This window comes from Tursiops truncatus, chromosome 17 (assembly GCF_011762595.2).
Source record: "Tursiops truncatus isolate mTurTru1 chromosome 17, mTurTru1.mat.Y, whole genome shotgun sequence".
In the NCBI taxonomy this organism is placed as follows: domain Eukaryota; kingdom Metazoa; phylum Chordata; class Mammalia; order Artiodactyla; family Delphinidae; genus Tursiops; species Tursiops truncatus.
In genome coordinates this window covers 63,734,679-63,745,023 of record NC_047050.1, presented here as the reverse complement: position 1 = coordinate 63,745,023, position 10,345 = coordinate 63,734,679, and the positions used below count along the sequence as shown (strand labels likewise).

General features: G+C 44.9%; 1 long non-coding RNA gene across 1 annotated transcript; it reads right to left on the bottom strand.

Moving 5' to 3' along the window:
- Window positions 1-8,430: 8,430 nt before the first annotated feature.
- LOC141276877 (uncharacterized) lies at window positions 8,431-9,413 on the bottom strand. Its single transcript, XR_012327128.1, has 3 exons — window positions 9,328-9,413; window positions 8,843-8,929; window positions 8,431-8,521 (listed from the first exon to the last, which is right to left on the bottom strand). It is a non-coding gene; the product is annotated as an uncharacterized lncRNA (long non-coding RNA).
- Window positions 9,414-10,345: the final 932 nt, after the last annotated feature.

Genomic DNA, 10,345 nt, shown 5'->3' with positions numbered 1-10,345 from the left:
AACACTAGGTCATAAAAGACATTGCAGCTTCCAGCTCTCTTGAAGCACTCGCTCTAGGGGAAGCCAGCTGTCATGGCATAAGGACACGTAAGCAGAACTCTGGAGAGGTCTACATGGCAAGGAACAGAGGCCTCCTTTCAACAACCAGCACAAACAAGTCAGAGATGTGAGGGAGCCATCTTAGAAACAGATCCCCCGGCCCCAGTCAAGCCCTCAGATGATCCCCCGGCCCCAGTCAAGCCCTCAGATGATCCCCCGGCCCCAGCTAACATCCTGGCTTCAACCTCACAAGAGACCCTGAGCCAGAACCACCCAGCTAAGCTGTTCCTAGACACCTGATCCACAAAAACCGTGTGAGTAAAGTAAAATAATGTTTAACATCTATTACTTAAGTTTGGGGGGAGTTTGTTACAGAGCAATAGATAGCTAATACAAGCCATGTGAAGACTTAGAACTCTGCCTAGCAGGTGGTCAGCATCCCTCCAGTGCTGTCATTATTTTTATCCTCACTCCCCTCCGTGCCAAATGTCAGAAGCCGTCACCTCAGCAAACTGGGGAGTCTGGAAAATGCAACACAATGACGATTTCACCCAACCTGCACAGCAGTCCTGTGACCAGGTTTATTGGTATCTTTGTTTTGTGGATGATGAGAGGTTGAGTCTCTTGCCTTAGGTTCCAAAGATGAAGGTCCAGGATTTGAGCCCTGGCTGTCTGACTTCAACCCCCCCATCCGACACTGCACGGCATATGGAGGCTGAATTTCACTGTGGGAAACCCCCAACTTCGTGCATTGTCACTTCAAGTCTCCATGACGGCGGTGTGTGGAAGCCTGGGCGGGAGGAGGGGGCGAGCAGAAAGGGGGAGAAGCCAGGAATGGGACTCAAGAAAAATGCTATTGACACCAGCGCTCCATTTCCTCACCACCACCCCTTTGGGCAGAGATGTCAGAAGGACCCCAGGTAATTCAGCTAATAGGAAGGATGTGGAGCTGAGAGCCCCTTATCAAAGATTTTCCAGATGAACGTGCAGGCTGTCTGGGCACTTTCCAGTTCTCCCAGGAAGCCTCCAGGGCTCCCTCTTAGGCTGAGCTGCTGTGCTCACACCTCAGAAACTCAGCCTTTCTTCATCGTATTTAAGCTAGCGCCCCAGCTCTTGTCTTGGGGAGTTGCCATGTCCCCCTCCCTGTGCCAACCCTAGAGTGGAACTCCAGCCCTCCCACCCCCGACCCACTTCTGTCTCCCAAACAGGTACCTTTCATTGTAAGGTTTTTTCTTGCTGGTTGCTCTGGGGTGAGGGAGCAAAAAATAAACATCAGAGGGTCACAATGGAAAAATCTTCAGGAATTTATAGCATAGAGTAATGGAGAGAACAGAGGTTTGAAGACTGACCCGCCTAGACTCAGATTCTGGCAAAATCTTAGCATTGATATGGTCCGGGGGCAAGTGACACAACTTCTCTGCAGCTCACTTTAGTCGTTCGAATAATAAAGAGGACCCTTGGGGAGGGCAATTCAGTAAAAGCTCTCACAGTCTGAAGTACACTCTTCCACCACCAAGAACCTGCCCTGCAGAAGTGCTCTTACCTGTGCTCAAGATCCAGTGCACCAAGAGTTCCATGGCAACAGTGTTCATAACAAAAATTTGCAAATGTTCAGGAAATTCATCAGGAAATAGGTAAATAAATTATGGAGCACTCATAGGATGGGATTGCTTGGCAGCTGTCGAAAAGAATGAAAGAGAAGAAAAGAGAATATCTCAATAGCTCATTGCTTCTCCAGCAAGACTTCGTGTGCGGTGTTGCCGTAATGCCTGCTGCCTTCCTCACTACCGGTGATCACGCCTTCTCATTATTTGCCCCACACCTGGAGGAGAACCTTGAGACCAGCGGATACTCGACAAAGAGCTGGGGATTTGTGGAGTGATGCAAAGCTGGGTTCATGCTGTTTGAGAGATGGTCTTCCGACCCTTCTGAAAGCAGCTCCCTTTATAGACAAGCTAGTGGCAGAGTGAGAAGAGGAGCCCACCTCTTCCGACTCCCAGCCCAGTCCTCTCCTCAACAACACAGGCTCTCCATCTCTCACCTTTGCTATTTTGTCAACAGCCATCACTGCCTCTGTCTCTTCCCCTCCAGCATGTCCTCCACGCTGCTGCCAGAATCATCTTCCTAAAGCACGGTTCTGCCCTGCCCTAGCTCCCTGGTGGTTACAGAGCAAAGTCCACATGCATTAGCACAGCAGACACATACCACTATCCCAATCCCATATTATCTCCCTCTGATCACCTTTTAGAAGCACCTTTGCTCCAGCCACCCTCATGCCAGCCTCACGCTACCGCCTTTGTCTTTGTACCATTTTCTCCTCCTGTGAAGTTCTCCCTTCCCTCACTCTGCTTCCCTACTGGGACCCTTTCTGCATCTTTCCATACCCAACCTGCTGATCCTTTAATGCCGCCTCTGGGAGGACTTCCCAGATCATAGACTCTCCCACCATTCTTTCCACCCTGCTGGCTCAGAATTCCTGGGGCACCATTTACAGGACTGATGTCCACATTAGGCAGGAAGAACAGTCACCACAGCAGATTTCCCTGAGTTCCCCAGGGGATCTGCTATTTCATAGGCAGCAGATGCTCAATAACTACTTGAAAAAATGATTAATGAGTAAACCAGAGCAATGGATTACTACAGAAATAATTTCCAAGTAAATGAAAGAGTGAATAAATTCCAAGTGAATAAATAAATGAATTGCCCTGAATTAATGAAGGAATGATTACAACTGCCTTCTGAGTCTTACGGTCACTGGTCCCTTTTCCCCAGACAGTTGAAAGCCAACAATGTGAAGATCTCTGTCTTGGTAATACAAGCAAAGGTTATAATTTCCTCAAGATCCTGTGAGTACACCCCAGGAGACAAACAATATCACCAGCAACTACAGAAAAATACAGATAGCCAAAAAAAGAAAGAAAGAAAATAGGGTCAACCTCATTCATGATTTTTTTAAATGTAATTTCAAATACGACATAAATGTACAATGTACAGTGCTTAGTAGGCAGAGGAGGGGAAGCAGGTCGTCTCAAATAGTGTTGGTGGGTATGTTACCACATCTAACACTTACAGAGGTCAACCTGGAAATACACATATACACATCGAATTTTTTATTTTAAATACATTTATCCTTTGACCCAGCAACTCCACGTTTTTAAAGTTGAAGTATAGTTGATTTACAATATTGTGTCAGTTTCAGGTATATAGCAAAGTGATTCAGATATATATGTATTCTTTTTCAGATTCTTTTTCATTATAGGTTATTACAAGATACTGAATATAGTTCCCTGTGCTATACAGTAGGTCTTTGTTGTTTATCTATTTTTATACAGTAGTGTGTATCTGTTAATCCCAAACTCCTATTTATCCCTCCCCCTTCCTTTCCCCTTTGGTAACCATAAGTTTGTTTTCTATGTCTGTGAGTCTGTTTCTGTTTTTTAAATAAATTCATGTGTGTCATTTTTTTAGATTCCACATGTAAGTGACATCATTTGATATTTGTCTTTCTCTGGCTTACTTCACTTAGTTTGATAATCTCTAGGTTCATCCATGTTGCTGCAAATGGCATTTGCACCATATCTTCTTTATCTGTTTATCTGTCGATGGACATTTAGGTTGCTTCCATGTCTTGGCTATTATAAATAGTGCTGCTATGAACATTGGGATCCATGTATCTTTTAAAATTAGAGTTTTCATTTTTCCCAATATATAGGAACTCCACTTTTAAGACTTAATCCTAAAGGAATAACTGGTCAAGAAGACAAAGACTTATATACAAGAATTTTTATTTCAATATTGTGAGAGTCACAAATAGGAAACAATATAAAAGTCTGTAAATTCCAGTTAAATAAATTGTGCTTTTTCCACACAGTGAAACAATCAAACTCTGTACAGCCATTAAATAGAACTGCATTCTGTATAGACAGAACATGATGTGCCCATATCATTAAGTGGCAAAAGCAGATGAAGAATGATACGATCCTTTTTATTGACTATATGTGTATATAATTTTGATTTCTGAACAGAATAATTGTGGAAACCTATGGCTAGGATTGTGAGGAGAACTGTCCCTTTTTATTTTATAGACTTTTGTAGGTTTTAGAAAACAATAATTGATAACATTACTTTTATAATCAGAAAAACATTTGGAGAGCCCAAGAGGCAGCCAGAGGGCCCTGGCTTGGGTCCCTCCAGCCCCGGCCCTGCTTCTACTGCTCCCCAGCCTCTGCTCTGTCTCTGACCAAGGACTCAGCCCCTGGGAAAGTCTGTCCCAGCCCACTTTCTGGAACAATTAAAACAATGGTGTTTTCTTCAGCAACGTCAAGAGCTACCTCCAGCATAAAACCTTGGGCTCACTTCAGTCCTGCACAGGGAGCGGAGTGTGTAAAGGTCCCACAGCTCAGGGAAAACTGCACAGGGTGGGCCCTTGTGGGCAGGTTTCCTCTTCCGTGGCCCTGCCCAGCTTTGTTCCAAAGGCACATAGCCTGTGGCTACTGTCTTTGTAACTCACCAGCTTCATCCACAGCCCCAGGGTATGAACTAATCAGGCCCAGGCAGGGATCCAAATCAACCAGAATAGAGGGAAGGGGAAAAGGGTGTTATTCTAACCCACAAGCTCCATGGGAAAGGAGGCCATGTAGTAAAATAATATTTACTAATGTTTCATTAATTGTTAAATGCCAGACACCATGTTGGTTAAGCCTTGGGGTCAGTTTTTTTGAACAAGAACCTAATCTCTATGAATCTAGGTTTTTTCATCTAGGAAATGAAAAGGTAATATCTATCTGTTAGGGTTGCTGTGCAGAATAAATAGATTATGCATGCAAACTACCTTACTCAGTGCCTGGAGTACAATAATTCATCAGTCAGTAGCCATTGTTTTCTCATTCTTGTTGCAGTTACACTTTGATACACAGAAGGTGACCTGTCGCCTTCTCTACCTGCCCTCCTGTCATGCCAGCTGGTCCATCCCAATGGGGAGAGTGGCTGGCACCACTGGGACTTTCCTCTCCAGCACGGAACAGATTCTTCCTCTCAGCCTGCCAGAGAAACCAGCCCCACTGACACCTTGATCTTGGACTTCCGGCCTCCAGAACCGTGAGACAACAAATATCTGTTGTTTAAGTGACCCCGTCTGTAGTACTTTGTAAAGGCAGCCCCAGGAAATAGATACAGCAGGGTATGATGAGAGAGGACAGACCTCTGCCTCTTGCCAGCTCTGTGACCCTTGAGAAGTTATTTAGTCTCAGTGAGACTAGTTCCTTTATCTGTGAAATGGGTTTAACACTAGTGACTGCCTCATGAGGCCGAGTGGGTTCCTGCATGGAATGCTGTAGATCCTGTCCCTGGCACACAAATGCTCAGCGCTTATCACAAATATGCAAATTGGTCCCCACTGGGGATCATAGGCGGAGGACTTGAAATTTACTTTAAGTTGCTTCACAGGTATGTGCTTTTCCTTCCCTTTAAAATTCTAGACTTGTGGGCGGGAAATGGGCCATCGTATTGAGTCCCCAATGACACCAGGACAGTTCTCTGAATTCCATAAATGCTCAACAGATATTTCTTACTCAGTAAAGTGTGTTCTGTGGTAGGATTGTATCAGAGTAAATTCTAGAGGAAGATCTTGATGTCTTTGCATCCTCAGTCTGGGATGCCACACCTAAGACATTCAAAGAATATTGATTGATCAGTAACGAATGAATGAACTTTACGGGGTACGTGATTTGGCCTGTGGTATAATTGAATCGCCGGTAGGTAAGATGTGATGTTTTTATCTAGCAACAATTTTAGCTAATATCTGCTATGATCTTGGCACCATAATAGACTAGAGAAATTCAAAATAATAAGCTAAGGATTATTGAACATTTACTCAGTTGGGTCCTGAGCTCCATGGGGATTCTCACTTGCATTCCTCACGATATGGAGTAACCACAATTCTTACCTTCACTTTGCCAGTGTGGAAATGGAGGCTCAGAGAGATTGAAAACTTTGCTGCCAGAGTCACAGTGTGGAAAGGAGAGTCAGGATTTAAACTCGGGAAGTCTGATCCCAGGATCCACACGCTTCAGCATTGTGCCTCACTCCGTTTGTCTTACTAAGGAAGCAGAACCCTGTCAAGGCTCTTACAGTCTAGATCTAGAGTCACTGGTAGGCCTGGCAGAGACCTTGAAAAGTAGCTAATCCAATACCCCATAAGAAAATGAAACAGAGAACCAGGGAAGGCGTGTGGCTAGCCTTGCAATGAGAAAGTGACCCAGCTGGGACATGAACCCAGGTCTCCTCACCCCCAGGCTGGTGTGCCCTGGTGGGAGTGGGGACTTGGACTCTAACTGGTCATTCACCCAGGTCCCTCGCTCTCCATCCCACAAATGGGCAGCAAAAGTCAGGGAGGTGTGAAACTCTGGCTTCTGCCCATGGAGAAGACTTGGGCCAGGAAGGAATCCTACTGAATGGCCCTGCACATCTGTCTTTCCCTCCTCTGGGACTCCAGTCCCTCTATCCCCACCTCCTCTGAGTTTTGGGTCAGTCTGGGCCAAATGTGAATAGAATCCCATGAGCACAAGGCCCAGGCTTCATTCTGAGTGATGAGCTGCTCGTTATAACTCAGGACATGGACAGTACAGTCCCTGGGCTCTAATGATGCAGAGAACTGTGGGGTATCCAACCCTGCTCCTAAAGGAGACAAAACGATCCTTATCACGCCAGTTCCAGCCAGAGGAGGCTGCAGTCAAGTCCACAGAAGTCGAGATGGCGCCTTTCAGAGCCGGGGAAGGACACCGATCAGCCTTCCTCATGTTTCACAACGCGGTGTGTGTTGCACCTGACCTCTCCTCTTGCCGCCACCTTTTCTCCAGTGGCCTTGTCTTCCTGCTGCCATCCCAGAGCCATAGCTCTGGGTCAGGGGCTGAAGCTGGGGCTGGAGGATCTGGGCACAAAAACCTGGGACTTGATTCCCCTGAAAAACACCCATGTATGGTTCTTCCAAAGACCTGGGGTCCTTACAGAACTCTCTAGAAACAGCAATGGTCTCCTTGGAGCCCAAGTGTTTCCCTGAGCTATCAGACAGCTGCCAGGCTGTGGGCTTAACGCTCAGGGAAACATTTTGCTAGTGCAACTTGTTACACGTGAGCTCTCGGTCACTTCAGATCTCCCAGTTATTTTCCACTCACTTGAGAGGCAGTACAGCTCTGGCTGGTAGATTTGGTTCCTTGCCTTCAACTAGAGTCAGAAAATGTCAGCCCTGATAATGGGTCTGGGGCACAAATGGTTGGGTTGTTGACACACTTTCTTGTTGGGTTGTTTCATATTTTGGTCTTCTACATACAAAAATGCATTTGCAAAGAGAGGCCCGATGGTTGGAAGTTAGTAATAAAAATGCTTATCAACTGGTACTGTAGCTCAGCCGCCTCATTATAAGAGGAAACTAGGGCCCAGGGAGAGAAGGTGATTTGTCCAAAATCACATGGCTAGTGTCAGAGGCAGCAATAGAACCAACAGAACCCAGGGATCCTGGGTCCCAGTGAATATGGACCAATCTATTTACTGGTGCCTGAAATTTCACCATTAGGAGTCGTTACTTATTTTTTTCACACTATTTGATAGTCTTATTTGGGTATATGAGTAGTAAACAAATATTTCATCATCATAAAACTTATTTCTGTTTTTTTTTTGGCCACGCCACGTGGCTTGCAGTATCTTAGTTCCCCAACCAGGGATCGAACCCACACCCTTGGCAGTGAAAGCGAGGAATTCTAACCACTGGACGACCAGGGAATTCGCTATAAAACATTTTTAAGGCCGAAATATATTTACAGAGTCTATAAATGTTCTCTGTTGCCCCTCGTTGTTCTCTCCCCAATCCCATTCCCTGCCCCAGGGGCACCCAGTGTTAGCAAATAGGTGTCACACCCATCCAGGCCTTGTTCAGTGCAGTTAGGAAGACATTTTCAATATGTGATTGGGTTTTAAAACGTGCACTTATTATTATATATTGTAAATGTAGGTATATATTTTAAAATCCAATTTATATATCAGCCCATTCATAAATATAAGATCAAATTATACCGTTTTGAGACTTCTTCTGTTCACTTAACCTTGCATCTTGGAACTCTTTTCGTGTTGGTCTTTCTAGAACCTTGCTTGGCATTTTGTCAGTGGCTCCATAGTATTCCATTGTATGGAGGTACCACAATGTGTGTTTAGCCATTTGCCTATCCTGGGGCATTCAGGTTATTTCCCACCTTGTTCTATTGCAGTCACAACTGCAATGAACTTCCTCGTATATAAACCTCTGGGCCATGAGCCAATGTTTCTGCAGAAGAGATATCTGGAAGTGAAAAATACAAGATCATTTGTCTAGAGAAGACGTCGCTTCAAGTTGTAATGAGTCACCTTAATGCTGTCCGAAGGTTTCTCTTCTTCACCTTCTTCGAGAACCTTCAACAGCTATAAATGTGCATCTGGAATCATCACAGCAACCCTGTGAAAACAAAGTATGGTCCCTATTTTACAACATGAGATTTCAGCCAGGATTTTACTAAATCCAGATCACAGCTCTTGTCCTCACGCCAAACTGGCTGTGCTGGGAGATGTCCCCTCAGCCTGGGTCAGTCCTCTTACGGCAGACCCTTCCACCCCAAGAGAAGGCCCCAGCCTGGCTGAGTCACCAGAACAGTGAGACTGAAGGAGTGAAGGACCACAGCCCACTGTCCAAACTGTGGGCCGAGAGGCAGATGCTGGCCCAGGGGCCCTGGGGAGGGAGTCCCACCACCAGAACAATACAGAGGTTAAGGACACAAACTCTGAAGCTGGGGACTTGGATTCAAATTGCAGCTCTATGACTTTCCAAAGGCGTTTTCTTGGACATTTAAGGTTTCAGGTTTCTCGTCTGTAAGATGGTGACAATAATAACATTTACCTCCTAGTGTAATAAGGATGAGTTGATTCAAAGTGTAATTATGCGAGAGCAATTGGTCACTGATGCTTAGCGACCTGGTGTTTCCAACCAGGTTCTAAATAGCAAGATTGAGAATGAAAAGATGTGCCTTAAAATTGTTAGAATTGTTCCCTTTTCTTTTGTTCCCTTTTCATTACCTTCCCACCTCCAACAAATCAATCCCACACAGATATTTAGTTGAAATATCAAGTCAATGCTTTGAGGAGGGGACCTGGAGCCCTGGGTCCCTGAAGATCAATATTGTAGTTTCATGACAGGACAGGTGTTACAGAATGAGAACATCTTAGGCTGTGTAGCAGAAAACGTATGGGCCTCAGCGTCAAGCAAACCTGGAGAGAAGACAAGTGCCTCTGCTGATTAGCTGTGTGACTTTGTCGAGTTTCTTAACTTCTCTGAATCTCCATTCTCTCCATCTGTGAAATGAGGATTAAAAAAAAGATAGCTACCTTGCTAACTAACTGTGAAGCTTACAGATAATGAAGCAATGCTCCGAGCATAGTGTTCAGCTCTTAAAGTTGGTAGCTATTATTATGTATTACTTTCAGTTGACAGTCTTGCTTTCTGGTCCACTGAGAACATTGGCATAACCAGAAACGACCACAAATTCCAGCCACCAGTCTATTGCCTTTCCTGCACCTGTTTCCACAGACTCTGCCTTCCCACCTTTGGCCCCAAAGGAGCCAGCCATTGCATTTGTGCACAAGATCCAGTCCCCTTCACCTACCCAAGAACACTGCTCCAGCAATTCATTTTCAATTTTTCTCTCTCTACTGGATCAGCCCCATCAAGTGAAAACATGCTGCTATTTCTCCCATATTAAAAAACAACAAAAAAACCTTCTCGTGACCCTACTTCTGCTGTCAGCTATACACCCCCACCACTTTTTTATGCTTCCCTTTGCAGCAAAACGTTTCTCTGCCTCATTCAGCATTTCCACTTCTGGGTATATACCCAAAACAATTGAAAGCAGGGTCTCAAAGAGATATTTGCACACTCATGTTCATAGCAGCATTATTCACAGTAACCAAAAAGTGGAAGCAACCCAAATGTCCATTGATGAATGAATGGATAAATAGAACGTGGTGTATACATCCAACGGAATATTATTCACCCTTAAAAAGGAAAGAAATTTTGATTCATGCTACAACATGGCTGAACCTCCAGGGGCTGGGGGAAGGGGAGAATGGGAAGTTGTTGTTTAACGGGTGTAGAGTTTTAGTTTTGCAAGATGAAAAGAGTTCTGGAGATCGGCTGCACAACAATGTGAATGTACTTAACACTCCTGAGTTGTACACTTAAATGTGGTTAAGATGATAAATTTTGGGGGACTTCCCTGGCGGTCCAGTG